Source organism: Triturus cristatus, chromosome 9 (assembly GCF_964204655.1).
Source record: "Triturus cristatus chromosome 9, aTriCri1.1, whole genome shotgun sequence".
In the NCBI taxonomy this organism is placed as follows: Eukaryota; Metazoa; Chordata; class Amphibia; order Caudata; family Salamandridae; genus Triturus; species Triturus cristatus.
In genome coordinates, this window is record NC_140592.1 from 1,044,369,939 (window position 1) to 1,044,389,075 (window position 19,137).

At 40.5% G+C, this 19,137-nt stretch overlaps 1 protein-coding gene across 1 annotated transcript in view; it reads right to left on the reverse strand.

Annotated features, from left to right (window-relative positions):
- LOC146799324 (uncharacterized) overlaps positions 1-19,137 on the reverse strand; it is a 412,174-nt gene that overhangs the window by 288,253 nt on the left and 104,784 nt on the right. The window lies entirely within an intron of this gene.

Sequence of the window (19,137 nt, forward strand, 5' to 3'; positions counted from 1 at the left end):
CAAAGAAGTATACATCTGGTAAGATTTAAATGATGTCAACCTATTTACATTTGATTATTTTTACCGCCAAAAACACAATAGTAGAATGTCTCTCTCCTGATTAATGCTTTGTTAGCATGTATTAGCTCAGAGTAATTATTGATATTTGCATAAATGCGCAGAGGAAATTCAGTTTAGTGGCTAAATTACAGGCTCAGAAATCAGAAAACCTTAATTTATATTCCAGAAAATGATCTTAATCAGATTATGTGAACCTGGACAGTCACTGTATCTCACATCTTGTCTCCCTTTATCTCGGTACAAGCCCCTAACTACTTTTACATTTACTAGGCTCCATACAACCATTGGGCTTCGGTGATGTCACTAGGATCCCACTCAGAAACCATCTGCCCACTACATAGGACCAAGGATAAGAAGATAATGTCCTTCATGCTACAAAGGACAGGAGCTCTCCTGAGTATGGAGAAGTTAGCTAGTGAGATGGAGAACAAAGAAAGACAATCTCAGACATTGTAGGGCTCAGTTCTTCGATTATTTTTGGCAAAGGGCTGCAGTGTTGGAGCATGTCAGAGGAGATGACAATTCCATAGATTGATAGATGACAAGATGCAAAAAAGAGTGAATCGGGCATTTCAGACTCTAGTGACGAGGTGAAAATATTAGATTAAGGGAATGGCAGTATTTGTATAATTAATTACTGTGGCAGAAATCTGACTGCATCTATTTATGAATTTATAGAACTACAAAAATGCCAATAAAAATAATTGAAACCTAAAGAGGGCCTGAGAGGGTAATCTCACAGCAGTGTTGTGTCAGCAGTTACATTCGTTCTTTTCCTTCTGTCCCCACAAATTTATTTTTATGAAACCTATGTAGTTGTCTACTTACTCCAGCGATGAGCATTTTCTTTTAGTATACACACAAAGTTCTAGAGTAAAAAATCAACTTAAAAAATTCAGATTGCACAGATAAATATATCGAAAACATTCTAAAACGAGTACTACTAACGCTTAAATTATGCGTGTATCTATACATTTGCAATTAAATCAAGACATTGAAATATGCACCCACAACACAGAGTTTCCACCGACACAAACCACATTCCCACAACTCATCTCTTACCTGAATGGATGGTCAGTCAAGAATCTGAAAGCGTTGCTGAGAGTTTGGTATTTATATATACCGCTGGCTGTCGCTGTGCACCCCTTGGGCAGGACCCCGCCCTATCAAGGCAGTCTGAATCGTTTAATGCAGTCAGGTGGTGGCACAGCACATCAATTTGTCAGATTTTAATGGTTAGATTGGTGCAACAAGGCAAATTGTGATTATTTTTAATTATAATAATTATGTACATTTTTCTGGATCTGGGCCTGGACCATGCACAGAGCAGAGAGCAGATCCTATTGTAGGAGCTTCCTGCCGCCCATGCAGTAAACCAGAGGAAGGCATCACCAGCTGCAGACTTTTAAGGTCATGACCCTCCATCCTCTGTGTCAGTGCTCGTTTATTGAAAAATGCTGTGTGAATCGTCAGTGCTCTCCACAGTATTAATAAGTCAGAAATGTAATGCCACTCCCGCAGTGGTATTTTTTGTAAAAGATCTGAGCAATTGTTAAAAGAGCAGAATGAACCATCTAATCACTGCCTCATTCCAACTTTCTGTATTTAGTCCTCTACAAATTCCTGTTCTTTGACTTAAAATATTGATTGTGTACGAATCCAACACCCATTAGAGACAATAGCACATGAATTATCTATGATGTCACTCAGAATCCGAGGCGAAAAATACACCCGTAATTTACTATTTACCCTTCTATGTTATGTTAAGCAATTTATAAAGCGCACAGCTGCCCCGGCGAAGGGGCGTCCCGGCGCTGACAGCAGTTTCCAAGTGAAGTCCGGTTAGGCCATGGGAAAGAGAAAAGTTTTGATAGCCTTTCGCAAGGATATCAGAGAATCTATGCTGCGGATCTTCAAGGGGAGGGAGTTCCATAGCTTAGCAGCAAGAAGACGGAAAGACCTACCCCCAGCTCGGGTTCGCTTAACTCGGGGGACAGAAGCCAAGATCAATTCTGATGATCACAGTATGCGGGCAGGTACGTAAGGAGTAATCAGGCCCGACAGTATCTCAGGTGTAGAAAACTTTAGAATTTTAAAGGTGAGGCATAGGGTTTTGAATTCGACCCTTTTTGAGATAGGGAGCCAATGGAGGCGGCGAACAGCATCCGTTCCAGAGCACGTTCTTGAGAGTCCAAGTAAGACTCGTGCAGCTGTATTCTGGACGCGCTGCAGACGGTTCAATTCCGCTTTATTGACGCCTAGCAGCAAAGAATTCGCATAATCGAGTCTAGATAGAATGGTAGCCTGGACTATAAGTTGACGTATAGTCGAGTTAAAGAACCCTAGAATAGGCCTTAGACCACGTAAAAGACCAAAACAGGTGCCTGCGATTTTTTTGGTGTGATCTTGGAAACCCAGGGTAGAATTGAGCCAAAGCCCAAGGTTCTTTACCACCTGCTTAGGGGTAGGGGCAGGGCCCAAAGAAGGAGGCCACCACTGAGTGTTCCAAAGCCCCTTATCCTTTCCCACCAGTAGCACCTCGGATTTACTGGCGTTGAGCTGAAGACAGTTCTCCGTCAGCCAGCCTGCAACCGCCTCGAGGCCCTTCCGAAACTGGGTGGCACCGTTGGCATGATCATCCGAAAGAGCCACCACCATCTGGGTGTCATCCGCGTACGAGACCAAGGTGAGGCCATGGTCGCGTGCGACTACTGCCAGGGGCTGAACATAAAGGTTAAACAGAGCCGGACTTAAGGCCGAGCCCTGCGGGACCCCCTGCTCAATGGGCTGGATGGAAGAAGCGAAAGGGGGGGCATAAATCTGAAATGATCTGTCTGACAGGAAAGAGCGGAACCATTCCAGAGCAAGATCTTTTACTCCAGCTTCCTCTAGTGGGCGCAGTAGGATCTGATGGAAGACCGTGTCAAACGCGGCGCTCAAATCAAGCAATATGAGTGCAGCTGTTTGACCTTCATCTAGGATGGAACGCAGATGCTCACTTACCACTAAGAGTGCTGTTTCGGTACTGTGGCCGGCGCGGAAACCAATCTGAGACCGGTCTAAGATCTTCTTATTATTTAAAAAGTCAGAGAGAACTTTATTGACACGGGCCTCCGCCACTTTAGCAACCCAGGGCAAGAGAGAGATCGGTCGAAAGTTTTCAGGCTTAGTGGGGTCCAGTAGCGGTTTCTTTAGCAATGGAAGCACCTTGGCTTGCTTCCAGGACATGGGGACCAATGCCTTGCTGAAGGAGGAGTTAATGGTCAGTAGTAGAAGTGTGAGAAGTACGGATAAGCAGTCCCTGAATTGAGCCGGTCTCATGGGGTCAAGAGGAGAGCCTGATTTAACTTTGGTACTCAAAGCAAGAAACCCCTCCTGAGAAATGAAAGGAATAGCCTCTAGTATAGCGTTAGATATAGGTATTAAAGGGCTCTCTAAAACCTTAGGGCAGTTAGGGAAGGTTTTATCGATGGTTTCTACTTTTTGAACAAAATGGGTGGCCAGATCCTCACAGTGTTTTTCAGAAGTGATGGAAGAGGTAGGCAGATCCTTCCTCTTTTTAAGATCACTGAGAATCTTAAAAATGCATTTCGTAGGATTGTTGCTAGATGCTATCTTGTTGGTGATAAAGGCGGCTCGCATTGACTGTATGGCTTTGTGGTAACATTTGGTAGCATCCAGGTACTGTTTTTTATCTGTGGGGCAGTAATTCACCCGTAATTTACTATTTACCCTTCTATAATGTTCAGTTATGCGTGGCCTCCAAAACCATTAGCTCCGGATTTCAACTGCTACGTAGGGAGCAGAGGATTAATAGAGGAGCTGTACATAACATAACATGGCTCCTCCCTGTCCCATATTTAAAAAAGAAATACATGGCCTCCTGCAAATCACCTCCACTGCTCTCTGTCCCTTTCCTTCCCTCTTCTCCAGAAGGGGTGCTCCCTGCTTTCTACCACTGCCCTGACAGGTTCTTGAAGAGTCCAGCCAGAGCAGCCTGGAATTCCTTTATAACATAGCAACAATGGTTAACAAGTTCTGTTACTCGCTGTTGCAATGTTATAACACTGAATTACTGGGTTTAGAATCCATTCATTAATGCCAATGAATGCATAACAACAAATGTATGCGTTGTTTGTGGATTTGACAGCAATTACTTGATCAATAAATCTTCATCACAAGTAACCTATGAAGATATCTTTGAAGCAGCAAAACGTAAGGTGGTACCCCAGGTCTAGGCAATGAATAGCTGTAATGTCTTCACACAATAGCAAAGCACCCATTTGTGTTGGTCGGTTTTATTTAGATTGAAATCAAGCTTGATGAAGCCACTTCTGGCAACAAACTGGTTTCCACAAATTTGTCACCTTCAATAGCATCCACCAGGTTAAAAAATTCAAACTTGTCAAATCCTTTCCTTTTTTCACTATATTGGAGCAAGTTCCCACTTGACCTCTATTTCTTATCGTATATCTCACAAATGCTATTGGTTCTAATCCTCAGATACATTTATGCTACATATTCAGTATCTTTTTACAGACCATGTTTATTCATTTTTCTTACATTCTATCATATTCATTGGTCTTAGTAAACATATCTCATAAAAAAGTCTATATGTATATTTTAACATTTCCTTCCAGGTACTGTAAAAGACATCCGTTTTTCACAATAAAGAAAATAATATTATAGTTTATATAAAATCAGATTACCCCCCCACATAACACTCCACTCACTCATACCCACATCCAAAGTCGCTACCTGTCATACAATGCATTCATACTATGACCCAGCATTCTACAGATACACTGGACAAACAGCAATGGAAAAGCTAATTAATTCACACAAGCGCACAAAGGTGGCAATGCCTAATTGCGAATGCACATCTATTGACTAGGTCAACCGGGTGGTCGTATGGACATTTGTACAGTGTGGTGTGGTGCTCTCCCGGCAATAAGTCTCTTTCTACCCAAGACGAGACTCACTCTAGAGAGAAATGTCTCTATAGAGATACAAATATATACACATATGCAGAGGCACACAAAAATCAGTCCATCATGTTCCAAAGGCATTAACCAAATCAGTAATCACAGGAAGTCCATTTCCCGTTTTCTTTTCTCTTTATTTTCTCATTCTTTTCTTCTCAATGTAGTATAAAAAACACTGGCATCCAACACGTTTTTCCTTCTATGGACTTTTTCAAGGCCGAAAAGATATGGAAGAAACACCAGCAGGTCTGGACATAATGAGCCTGAAAATATAGCGAAAAAATGACTCCATATGGGAGAAGCTTACAATGAATCTGTGCATGCTCATACAAGGCCGAAGAGGTCCTTCTGAATGTCAAAATCGTTCTCACCAATATGAGTATGGGGATCAGGTTAGGAGGATCTTGGCATACCAGGTTGCTGATAAAAAATCTAAAACATAATAAACTCGATAAAGGGTAGAGATGGTCGACTGTACACTTCCTCTGACTCAATTCTAGAGCCATTTACCCAATTTTACAAGGAGCTCTACACCTTGCCCTGCAACATAGACAAAACTGCACTGGATGAATACCTACAACTTTGCGACCCTCTACCTCTGAGCCTGGAGCAGCTGATCTTCTACAATAAGATATTGCCAATGAAGAAATTGCATCTGCTATAGCAGCGCTGCCCTCTGGCAAGGCTGCTGGGGATGATACTTTTCCAAACAAATTTTATAAAACTTTTACAAATTCTATTCTCCCGTTACTTCATGATGTTATACATCAGATAGGGGAGCGTATGGAAGCTCCCAAATCTTGGGATATGACTAACATTGTTTTTTTCTTAAAAAGGGCAAATCTGTGGACGATTGCTGGTCCTATTGCCTAATATCCCTCATTAACTCTGACGCTAAAATCTTCGCCAAAGTACTGGCAGACCGGCTGGTGCCTTCTATGCCAGGTCTCGTATCTGATCAACAGCATGGGTTTATAATAGGTAGAGATACTACTGCTCATGTTAATACAACTATAGCAGTGTTCGATATCGATAACAGGACATCTCGTAATTTGGAAATGGTCCTTCTAGATGCTGAAAAGGCATTCAACCACGTCGTGTGGGATGCATTATGGGTAACATTAACTATTAACGGTTTACCAGGCCATTTTTTAAATGGATTTGTGCGTTATATATCAACCCACAGGCTAAACTTTTATATACCAACCTGCATTCTTCTCCCTTTTCGATACGTCGTGGTACCCGGCAGGGGTGCCCACTCTTCTCTATGCTGTTTGCTTTATATATTGAGACATTCATTAAAGCACTAAATCAGAATATTTGTATTACTCCATTTAGCAATGGGACATTTCAACTGAAGACTATTGCTTATGCCGACGATATTGTATTTTTTTTCATCTGACTCAGCAGCAGCATTGACTGTAATTCATGAAGAAGCAAAAACATTTTGCCTTTTTTCAGCGTATAAACTTAACTCCCATAAAACTCAAATCCTTCACAACTTAGATTTGCCTACACCTATAACTGGTGGCTGCGCTGTTGTAACTTATTTGGGGGTTTGGATTTCTGCAACTATCGAACAAATATGGAGACTTAATTACGGGACATTACTGCACTCGGTTATACCAAAGTTGAAGAATTTGAATAAACTTCCAATAACCATTTTTGGCAGGTGCAATATAATTAAGATGACAATTCTGCCTAAGTTTCTATATTTATTCCGAGCTATCCCTATACATGTCCCCAACTATTATTTCCAAAAATTGGAAGGTGCTATCAACAGTTTCATGTGGGGCTACAAGCAAACACGTCGTACGATATGTCTACTTAAACTCCCCTATAAGCTGGGTGGATTACAACTCCCTGATTTTAAACTTTACTTTCGGGTAGCATTTACCAGGCGTTTGCAAAGTTTATTAACTGATAAACAACCATACTTTGGCCTTTCTCTTGCATTGGGCACAGACAGCAAAATGTTTCTATTTAGGATCAATTAACTTACTATTATAAAAGGGTCCATTTCAAGGCCATTAGGGACATGGTCCGTATATGGCAAGAGATATTCGTTTAATGCTTAAACTATTTCGAAGATCTCGCTCAGCATGACTATTTCAAATTATGGAATAATCCAATTTTCCCAAGTATATTTCATGATCTCACTGTTCGCAGGTGGGCAAGGTGTGGAATTGAACGGCTGGGCCAGCTTCATGATATCAACAGCTTCTGTATCTTTGTATCTTTACAATCTGCCTTTAAACTTCCACAACAATCTTTTTTTAAATATTTACAAATCCCAGACTACTTCTTAAAATGAAAACGGCTGCAACTTCCACATTCTCATGAACTACTGACATATTTTTTAAATCATTCGCTTAAAGCCAGAATAAGTTCAATATATATATATATATACAACTCTGCTGTTTCAGGAGTGATGATACTAATCGTTTAGCTTCCAAATGGAGTCAGACATTAGGTATCACTACGGATACTTCTTAGATAACTCTCTCTATTCTATAAGTCTAAACCTGCAACAGTTCTGAACTATTTGTTTGCTTTATTACTCTCCTGAAAGGATTAGTAAATGGCAACAAAAGGCACAGGGGTATGTGGTAGATGGCGTAGATAGATCATGTTGCCCTAAGGGTGCTTACTGCAGCCAACACCCTCCACATGTTACGCACTTGTCATATGTTGGGTGTTTTTGGGGGGAAAGTTACACAGCATATTGGTCATTGTTTGGGTTCTAATTTTTTTCTCACTAACAAAGAGATTATGTTAGGACTTAAGGAGAGTGATAATCGTGTCATGAGAAGTATTCTTTCTAGTGCATTAGTTGCTGCCCGCCTCTGCATTGCAAGGACATGGATATCGCCTAACCCTCCTATTTTCTGTGAATGGCTAGCTCTCATGAAAGACATTTATGAGATGGAACAGGCACTGGCCAAAACTAGAGGTATATGCTCACCGCAAAAATGTGGCCACCTATGGGAATTGTTTGTATGATTCTCTAGACATATATCGTTCTTTTTCTTCCTTTCTTTTCCTCTTCTTTCTTTTTCGCTTTCTTGCCTGCTTGATATGATTATCTGCTATATGTATGCAATTAATAGTTATTCTTCTTTGTTTATTTACTTCTTTTTATGTACCCTCTGTATCAAAAAAAAAAGGAGAGCGAGCCTTCCTGGGTCTGTCTCTTTGACTCTGTTCTTTATCTGAGATAGCAACGGGGCCTGCACCCATCACCTGGCACCTGCTCCCCTTCGGTGGACGCGGCTGGGCTTGGAGGAATATATATATATATATATATATATATATATATATATATATATATATATAAATATAAATATATATATATATATATATTTTTTTTTTCATTGAAAAAAAACACAGGTTTCAGGGCCGTTATAGTTAGTTGGACAAAACCAGAGAAGTTCGGCTTTATAGTTAGTTGAGCTAACTATAACTCGCGCCCCGCAATGCACTGCTGATGACGTCACATATTACATCACTCATAACATGGTCGGTGACATCACTGATGACATCTCAAATGACATCACTGATGACATCAGTGATGTACATGAATTTGGTTTTAAAAAACTGCTTTTTTTGGCCCTGGGGCGCCCTATAGGACCCCCTAACCAGGCCTAGGGTGTCAGGGTGTTTCTACCCTGTCCCCTTTTCTTTAAAAAAAATATTTTTTTTCTCTTTTTGCTTGTGACTCGGTTTCAAACCAAGAAGTGTTGGCAGCCAATCAGAATGAAGCTCGTGATTGTGAGGGTTTGCGGATCCACCACGGTCATCAGATATTGAAATGATTTATTTTAAAATTTCTCAGGAACTACTGAACGGATTTACATCATTTAAAGCAAAGAGTGCACTCTGGACCAAAAGCTGCCTCTCTGCGAAATGTGGTGTAATTTCGTTCAGCAGTTCGGGCTGTACCCACAACAAAAGTTCCTATGGAAATTAAAATGGAGAAAACGTGTTTTAGGACCCCCTTTTTTCTTGGCTCCCACTTTATGAATCACCCCGAAACTTTCAAGATAGGAGTTGACCGGAGAGGGCCATTAGTTTTAAATATTTCGCAAAGATTCATCAAACGGTGCCAAAGATATTGTGAAATCAAAAAAACGCTTTTCCTATGGAAACTAGGTCCTAACTATAACTACCGACTGGCGACCGCCAGTAAGGTAATATATATAGCTTACGGAGCTGGTAAAAAAATTTGAAAATTCCGCGAAGATTCGTCAATCGGCGCAAAAGTTATTGGGAATAGAATGTTGGGGATTTCCGATGGATAATAGGTCCTAACTATAACTACCGACTGGCGACCGCCAGTAAGGTTATATATATATATATATATATATAGTAAGGGAATTTTCAAAAGGGGGGTCCCAAAAGGTGTTTTCCCCATGCAATTTCCCATAGGACCTTTAGCCGCAGCTACAGCCCGAACTGCTGAACGGAATTAGACAAAATTTGGCAAAGAGGTAGTCCTCAGTTCAGACTCGTGCCTTTTGGTTAAATGGTTTAAATCCGTTCAGTAGTTCCTGAGAGAATCAAAAGTAAAATCACATATATATCTGGGCGGAGCCTAACCACACATCTCATCGTGAGATCTGATTGGCTGTCAGCACTTCATCCAAGAAGTGTTGGCAGCCATCTTGGGACCAATATACATGATAGCACCTCATTAAAAAGCATTGCAGTTAATAGAAGGTTTTAAGACTTTAGTTACATTATAAATCATTTGTTGATGGTACCATACTCATTTTAGGAATTGTGGTGTGCTCTAAGGTGATTTTACCATGTGAAAAAGCCTTCTGCTGGGATATCATGAATCATGTTTGAGAGAAAACTATTTTCTCATGCTCTTCCCACAGAGGTTTGGAAGGTGATCTATAAGCTAAACTGAGAGCATATTTTCTGTAAATTCACATTATCTTTCTCAGTCATGTGAGAATGAAGTCTGACATTCTGAGTAAAACATGTACATCCAACAAGGGCAGAGACTGTCAGTTGATTCCTTTCTGTTCTACTGCAGCTTCCCAGAGTGTTCTAAAGAACAACTAGAGCGCTAACAGTCCTACTTATGACAAACGTATGGCACACCTGAAGCCATCTTGATTGGAATAAAGTGGTAACTCTTAAAACATTTAATTTAAAAAGTAACAAAATGAGGGGGTTCATTTTGCCATAGAAAGTATGATTAGTGCTGCAGAAAGAAAAACTAGGGCACATTTTGAGTGACTTCTCAAATCCTCTTCTATTTCATTAAACAATTCTGACATGCAGACTGAAACATGTCCTTTCAATACCAGCAGCAGACTTCCCTGGTGAGCAGTAGCTTTACTACAGTGATCTAATGAGCAACTAGAGTGCTAACATTGTGAATTTATGGCAAATGTGTGACACATCTGAATGCCTTCTTGGTGGAATCAAAGTAAAAAACTGAAAGTATTTCCTACTGAGGAGACTGTAGTAAATGAGGAAATTAGGAAACTTCATATAACAAATAAGTCTCCCAAGATGGCCACCAGAGACAAAAGAGCCCAAATGTAGCACAAATATCACCCAGATATAGCCCAAGTATAGCCCAATGACAGAATGTCCCAGAGTGTTCTAAAGAACAACTAGAGCGCTAACAGTCCTACTTATGACAAAAGTATGGCACACCTGTAGCCATCTTGATTGGAATAAAGTGGTAACACTTAAAACATTTAATTTGCAAAGGAACAACATGAGGGGGTTCATTTTGCCATGGAAATTATGATTAGTGCTGCAGAAAGAAAAATTAGGGCACATTTTGACTTCTCAAATCCTCTTCTATTTCATTAAAAAATTCTGACATGCAGACTGAAACATGCACTTTGAATACCAGCAGCAGACTTCCCAGGTGAGCAGTAGCTTTACTACACTGATCTAATGAGCAACTAGAGCGCTAACATTCAGAATTTATGGGAAATGTGTGACACATCTGAATGCCTTCTTGATAGAACCAAAGTAAACAAGCATTGAAAATGCAATAGGTCTCACCCTCATTTAAGTTAAAGCAATACTGTTTGTAATTAGGTGGCTCTTTAGCTTTGCTTGTATTAGTGTTTTTCAAACCTTCATGTGCATAACATGCATATGTATGCATATATGTATATGTATGCATGCATTTATATTTGTATTTATATAGATATGCAGATTATATATATGTTTATATATGTATGTATATATTTTCCAAAAAGATACGGGCCATTCCGGGATCAGTCCCGTTGCCAGGTGGTGCGTCTGCCGGCAGAAACCCAACGCCGGTGCATAAACAATCCCAAATTTGTCGAAGTAAAGATGCACACTCAGGAGTCAGTAAGCCACCACAGGGGTTTATTTCCGTAAACCGCTACGTGTTTCAACACTCGAAGGGTCTTGATCACACGATTTTCACAGTGTTCAATGACGTGCATATAATAACAAAAGACATAGAAAAGGCACTTCATTTGAAAGACCCACATCCACCCTGGTTTTGGCATCCATCTTGTAGTGGTTGACAGTACAAGTGTAAAATGCAATGACATGCTAGATATCGTCTCAGTGTATTGAGATTTACATATAACTCAAGCCAACTAACCAAATGAATAAATGAATGTTGGCAGCATGTCGTAAAACATAACCCAGCTTACTTGTCTATAAATTGTAGTTATGTTAAAACAGTGGTGAAAAGCTGATAGCTTAAATTTAAGTTGCGTGTAACCATTATCAAAAAAAGCTTTTCGGCTAAATGTCCATTTGTCATGCATAGCACCTCCCAATAGGAGGAATGATTGCCAGGTACTCCATTCAATGTGAACTAGTGTCAAAGATTATAGAAGTCGACAAGGTATACTAAGCTAGTTCTCTTTTGATGCTCGACTTGTATGAAGTTATATTGGAAGTGGAACTATGTCTATAACAATGCCACAGTGGCTCTAATCAGAGGCCTTTTGTAATTCATATATACTTATAGAAACTCAACAAAGGTGTTACCACAACAAAACCATCATTACAAAAAAGAGTTTGCAAAAAACTATTGTGAAGAAATACTTATTATCATCTCTTGTCTTGATGAAAAGTGCCAAGGTAATTCTGGTGAAGAAAAGGGTAGGGTACCCGTGAAGTTATAACCACAAGTGCAAGCAAAGGGTCCCTTCCTTTCCTCCTGTGAAATACAACAAGACAAAGGACACAATTAAAATCACATTACATCAAATACAATTATTAAATTTTCTACAGAAATACTGTACACTCAGTCTTAATTCAACACAGTTAAAAACTAAGAAAACTTCTAAACTTCATGCAGATGGCTGGCTAGTTCCTCATCGAGGTTATGTCCTCCCGGGAATCTAGTTTCCAGTTCTATAATCCATTTGGATTCTTTTTTCCTAAGGGCTAGTTCTCTATTGCCGCCCCTTTTGCCTATGCTAACCTGTTCAATGGCAAAAAATCTGAGAAAAGAGTTATTGGATTGATGTTTTTCTTGGAAATGGTGGGCAATGGGGTAATGTAGATCTTTGTTGGTAATGGCCCGTAAGTGTTCTTGAACCCGTTTCTTGGCCATGCATGTGGTACTACCAACATACCTCAATTTACAAGGGCATTCCAAGACATATATTGTGAAACTGGTACTACATGTCAGGAATTGTCTTATCATTCTGTTATGTCTAGTGCCTGGGACCTCAAAGTCCTTAACCATGTGGCTTGATCTGCATGCCCTGCAATGACCGCATGGATAAAAGCCTTTGAGATTATGGATGCTGTTGTTCGGGATTTCTGAAATATCACCTTTAACCAAAACATCTCTCAGACTCCTGCCCCTCCGATAAATGACTCGGGGTCTGTCACCTATGTTGGATCCTATCACATTGTCAGACTTAAGGATTTTCCAGTTGTCGGCAAGTATTTTTTTAATTTGTTCAGAGTCATGGTTGAATGTAGTGATCACTCTGGTTTCAGGTTCACCCTCCATTATTTCTTGTTTAGTTTCCAGGGTGCTTGATCTAGTGGTTACCTTAATCCTATTCAGAGCTCTAGTAAGAGCCCATTCCGGATAGCCACGTTCCCTGAATCTCATGAGCATTTTCTCTTGTTCACACATATACATTTCATCAGTACTACAGTTTCTTCTTGCCCTCAATAACTCACCAAAAGGGATGCTCCACTTGAGAGCTTCTGGATGAGCACTGAGGGCATGAAGGAGACTATTACCTGCAGTTTCCTTTCTATGGAGACTGGTGACTAGCTTTCCTTCCTGTACTATGACTAGAGTGTCAAGAAATTCCAATTTTTCTTTACTCATGTTGGAGGTAAGTACAATATTATATGGATTGGAATTGAGCTTCCGAATAAAATTCTGTGCTACAAACTCCGTACCGCTCCAAACAATAAAAAGATCATCAATATACCTGATCCAGACCTCCACTAAGTTAAAGTCTAGTTCAAGATTTACATCCTTTCGAATTTCCTCCTCCCATTTGCCCAGGAACAGATTTGCAAAACTTGGTGCAAAGCATGAACCCATTGCAGTACCACGCACCTGCCTGTAGAGATCACCATCAAACATGAAGATATTGTTAGTAAGACACATCCTCAGCATCTCTACAAGCATGTGCGTGTGCTCAAGGTAGCCTATGTCACGTTCCTTCAAAAAATGAAAACAAGCTTCAATACCCTGGTCATAAGCAATAATGGTGTATAATGAACTTACGTCCAGGGTAATCAGTAAGTAATCCTTAACCCACTTCCCCTTCCCAATTTTGTTAAGGAAATCCTTGGTATCTTTTGTGTAGGAAGGGAGAAGTGTCACATATTCTCTCAAAAAGTGATCTGTATACTTAGATATGTTTTCATTTACACTCCCTATTGATGAAACAATTGGTCTACCTGGTGGTTTAGTGGCATCTTTGTGAATTTTGGGCAGCAAATATATTATAGGTAATTTGGGGTAATCTTTTTTGAGGAAACAATATTCTGGCCATGTGAGCAGACCTGTCTCTTGCCAAAGAGCAAGTTTCTCCCATGTGTCTGTTATACTCAAATTGTACTCTGTAGTGTTACTGTTATCATAGAAGTTCTCATCATTAAGTTGTTTGCGTACTTCTTCAATGTAAAGTTGTCTCCCCCAGAGTACAATATAACCTCCTTTGTCCGATGGCCTAATGACAACATTTTTATCTTTAGCAAGAGAGGTAATAAAATCCCTTTGTTGCTTAGACAAATTAAAACTCACTTTGTTGTATCTTACTGTTTTATACTTGTGTTTGTTGAGTTCTTTAGTGACCACTTCATGAAAAGTATCTAGCGAATCATGAGGAAGAACCGGACAAAAAATAGATTTGGGTTTGAAAGGAGTGTATGCTGCTTTATCAGTGCTTGTATATTGTGAGTATATACCCTCTCATCATTCGTTAACACATTGCTCAAGCTATACACAGTTTGCAATACAGTAGCATCCCCCACAGTAAGTTCAGGACAACTACTTTCTTCGTCGGATATTGTTAACACATTCTCTGTGGGTCTGTTGTTAAATAAAGAGTGCCATTTCCTGAGTTTTAACTTCCGAATGAATTTAAAAATATCTACCCTTGTATTGGTGTAGTTAAACAATTCGGTTGGACAAAAGGTCAATCCTAAACATAGAGTGTTTTTTTTCCATTTCAGTTAATGTTCTTGACGATAGATTAATGATAGTTCGATTTACCATTGTCCTATCCATGTTTACTTGGCTCTTCTGTAGCCTCCACGTCTGGTTCCCACTGGCTCTCTGTTTAAGTCTCCTCTGTTTCCATTTGAGGCGTCTTTTCTTTGACCGGCCCTGCCTCTTGCTCTTCCTCTCCCTCGACTTTGGCCTCTTGCTCTTTGTGATGATTGGGGTGTTGATTGAGCCTGTTCTCTCTGTCGTCGTGTTCTCAACACCCGAAATTCGTCTAAAAAAGTCGCCGGTTTGGATGTAATTTCCACATCAGAGGCAGTGCTAGCTGTTAATACTGACCCATCGGTATCCGAATCACTTATTGGTGTATTCTCTTGTGTGTCTGCTGGGACAACAGAGTCAATAGTACCTTTTGCACGGGCATCTCCTTGACTGTATAGATGGTCATATTTAGGGCTATAGGTTAAAATCCGGCCACTCTCATAGTCCCCACAGTCTCTGTGTAATTTTCTTTGTTTACGGAATTTTATGTCATCCTCATATTTTTTCAATCTTCCTTTAAGTTCATCGTTAAATTTCCTGATATTTTCTTGTTCTGTATTTTTATTAAAATCCTCCTCCATTTCTTTGAGTTCCTTAATAATTGCATCACGGTCTTCCCATGCATATTTCACCAATATACCCAACATGTTCTTTGAGCTGGCTGCTGAATTTGCTGCCCAGTCATCAAGCATCTGTGGATTAGGGGATTCATGTGATGGAGTGATGTAAATTCTTAAACCACGTGGTACCATATCCTTCTCCATATAGTCTTGGAGGGAGATCGCCTCCCACCATTTTGAAGTTTCTTGCTTTTTCAGTTTCTCATATCTTTTGAGTTTCGTATTTAACAAACTTGCTGCGGGTTGCTCTGCCACTGTCTTTGCGCTTATGCCCTTTCCTGGTGCTCGGGCGAATAATGTCTGTGCCTCTCTCCGCCTCCCATCTTCATCATCCATGTTAGTTGTGACTGTGTTGAGAAAAATGTTTTGTGTAGTACACTCCAAGAGTTTTACACGTCACGATAAAAAGAAAATGTGCGCTAATGAATCACCGCTTCTTTTTAATCCCTGTATTGCCAAAAACGACTCCCCTGCCACTCGTAGGCAGTTCCTGGTGCTGAATAGAAGTGAGAGTTCTGTGGGTAAATAAACAATTGGCAGATGTTACCATAAATAAGTATTGAGTCTCTAAGTTCGTTTCCCACCTGCTAGCTCATATATGTAAGAAGGCACGGTCCGGTGCCTCGGCGCACCCGCTAACCAGGAAGTCAGCCCGGACACAAGTGTGCGAACGTCTCCCTCCCCAGTCAGCGTAGCCGCGAACCCAGGCTCACCTTCAAATCTTGTAGTTGCAGTGATCCCCACACTCTCCTTGCAATGATAAGTTCTCTTCCTTGTAAATCCAGCCGGCATGCGATCCCTCCAATATGTATTTTCCAAAAAGATACGGGTCCTTCCGGGATCAGTCCCGTTGCCAGGTGGTGCGTCTGCCGGCAGAAACCCAACGCCGGTGCATAAACAATCCCAAATTTGTCGAAGTAAAGATGCACACTCAGGAGTCAGTAAGCCACCACAGGGGTTTATTTCCGTAAACCGCTACGCGTTTCGACACTCGAAGTGTCTTGATCACACGATTTTCACAGTGTTCAATGACGTGCATATAATAACAAAAGACATAGAAAAGGCACTTCATTTGAAAGACCCACATCCACCCTGGTTTTGGCATCCATCTTGTAGTGGTTGACAGTACAAGTGTAAAATGCAATGACATGCTAGATATCGTCCTGAGGAAAGGAAGGGACCCTTCGCTTGCACTTGTGGTTATAACTTCACGGGTACCCTACCCTTTTCTTCACCAGAATCACCTTGGCACTTTTCATCAAGACAAGAGATGATAATAAGTATTTCTTCACAATAGTTTTTTGCAAACTCTTTTTTGTAATGATGGTTTTGTTGTGGTAACACCTTTGTTGAGTTTCTATAAGTATATATGAATTACAAAAGGCCTCTGATTAGAGCCACTGTGGCATTGGTATAGACATAGTCCCACTTCCAATATAACTTCATACAAGTCGAGTATCAAAAGAGCACTAGCTTAGTATACCTTGTCGACTTCTATAATCTTTGACACTAGATCGCATTGAATGGAGTATCTGGCAATCATTCCTCCTATTGGGAGGTGCTATGCATGACAAATGGACATTTAGCCGAAATGCTTTTTTTGATAATGGTTGCACGCAACTTAAATTTAAGCTATCAGCTTTTCACCACTGTTTTAACATAACTACAATTTATAGACAAGTAAGCTGGGTTATGTTTTACGACATGCTGCCAACATTCATTTATTCATTTGGTTAGTTGGCTTGAGTTATATGTAAATCTCAATACACTGAGACGATATCTAGCATGTCATTGCATTTTACACTTGTACTGTCAACCACTACAAGATGGATGCAAAACCAGGGTGGATGTGGGTCTTTCAAATGAAGTGCCTTTTCTATGTCTTTTGTTATTATTATATGCACGTCATTGAACACTGTGAAAATCGTGTGATCAAGACACTTCGAGTGTCGAAACGCGTAGCGGTTTACGGAAATAAACCCCTGTGGTGGCTTACTGACTCCTGAGTGTGCATCTTTACTTCGACAAATTTGGGAATGTATGTATATATAGATATACACATACATATATATAAATGCATATTCATATATATGCATATATGTATGTGCATATGTGTGCGTGTAGACAGAGGTAGAGAGGTAGAGGTGTAAAGGTAGAGAGGTAGAGGTAGAGAGAGGTAGAGAGTAGTAGAGAGAGAGGTAGAGAGGGGTAGAGAGGTAGAGAGTAGAGAGTGAGTAGTAGAGAGTAGTAGAGAGTAGAAGAGAGAGTAGCAGAGAGTGAGTAGTAGAGAGTGAGTAGTAGAGAAAGAGTAGTAGAGAGTAGTAGAGAGTGAGTAGTAAAAAGTGAGTAGTATAGAGTGAGTACTAGAGAGTAGTAGAGAGTGAGTAGTAGAGCGAGTAGTGGAGAGTAGTAGAGAGTGAGTAGTAGAGAGTGAGTAGCAGAGAGTGAGTAGCAGAGAGAGAGAGTAGTAGAGAGTAGTAGAGAGTGAGTAGTAGAGAGTAGTAGAGAGTAGTAGAGAGTGGGTAGTAGAGAGTGAGCAGTAGAGAGTAGTAGATAGTGAGTAGTAGAGAGTTGTAGAGTGAGTTGTAGAGAGTGAATAGTAGAGAGTGAGTAGTAGAGAGTGAGTAGTAGAGAGTAGTAGAGAGTGAGTAGTATAGAGTAGTAGAGAGTGAGTAGTAGAGAGAGAGTAGTAGAGAGTAGTAAAGTAGTAGAGAGTGAGTAGTAGAGAGTAGTGGAGTAGTAGACAGTAGTGGAGTAGTAGAGTGAGTAGCAGAGAGTAGTAGAGAGTGAGTAGTAGAGAGTAGTAGAGAGCAGTAGAGAGAGTAGTAGAGAGTGAGAAGTAGAGAGAGTAGTAGAGAGTAGTAGAGTAGTAGAGAGCGAGTAGTAGAGTGAGTAGCAGAGAGTAGTTGAGAGCAGGTAGTAGAGAGTGAGAAGTGGAGAGTGAGTAGTAGAGAGTAGTAGAGAGTGAGTAGTAGAGAGTAGTAGAGAGCGAGTAGTAGAGAGTGAGTAGTAGAGTGTGAGTAGTAGAGAGTAGCAGAGAGAGAGTAGTAGAGAGTGAGTAGTAGAGAGTAGTAGAGAGTGAGTAGTAGAGAGTGAGTAGTAGAGAGTGAGTAGTAGACAGAGAGTAGTAGAGAGTGAGTACTAGAGTAGTAGAGAGTGAGTGGTAGAGAGAAGTAGAGAGCAGTAGAGTGAGTAGTAGAGAGTAGTAGAGAGTGAGTAGTAGAGAGAGTAGTAGAGTAGTAGAGAGTGAGTAGTAGAGAGAGAGAAGAAGAGAGTAGTACAGTAGTAGAGAGTGAGTAGTAGAGAGTGAGTAGTGGAGAGTGAGTAGTGGAGAGTAGTAGAGAGCGAGTAGTAGGGAGTGAGTAGTCGAGAGTGAGTAGTAGAGAGTGAATGGTAGAGAGTGAGTAGTAGAGAGTGAGTAGTAGAGAGAGAATAGTAGAGAGAGAGTAGTAGAGAGTGAGTAGTAGAGAGTAGTAGAGTGAGTAGTAGAGAGAGTAGTAGAGAGTAGTAGAGAGTGAGTAGTAGAGAGTAAGTGGTAGAGAGTAGTAAAGAGTAGTAGAGTGAGTAGTAGAGAGTTAGTAGTAGAGAATAGTAGAGAGTAGTAGAGTGTAAGTAGTAGAGAGTAGTAGCGAGTGAGTAGTAAAGAGAGAGTAGTAGAGAGTGAGTAGTAGAGAGTGAATAGTAGAGAGTGGATAGTAGAGAGTAGTAGAGAGTGAGTAGTAGAGAGTGAGTAGTAGAGAGTAGTAGAGAGTGAGTA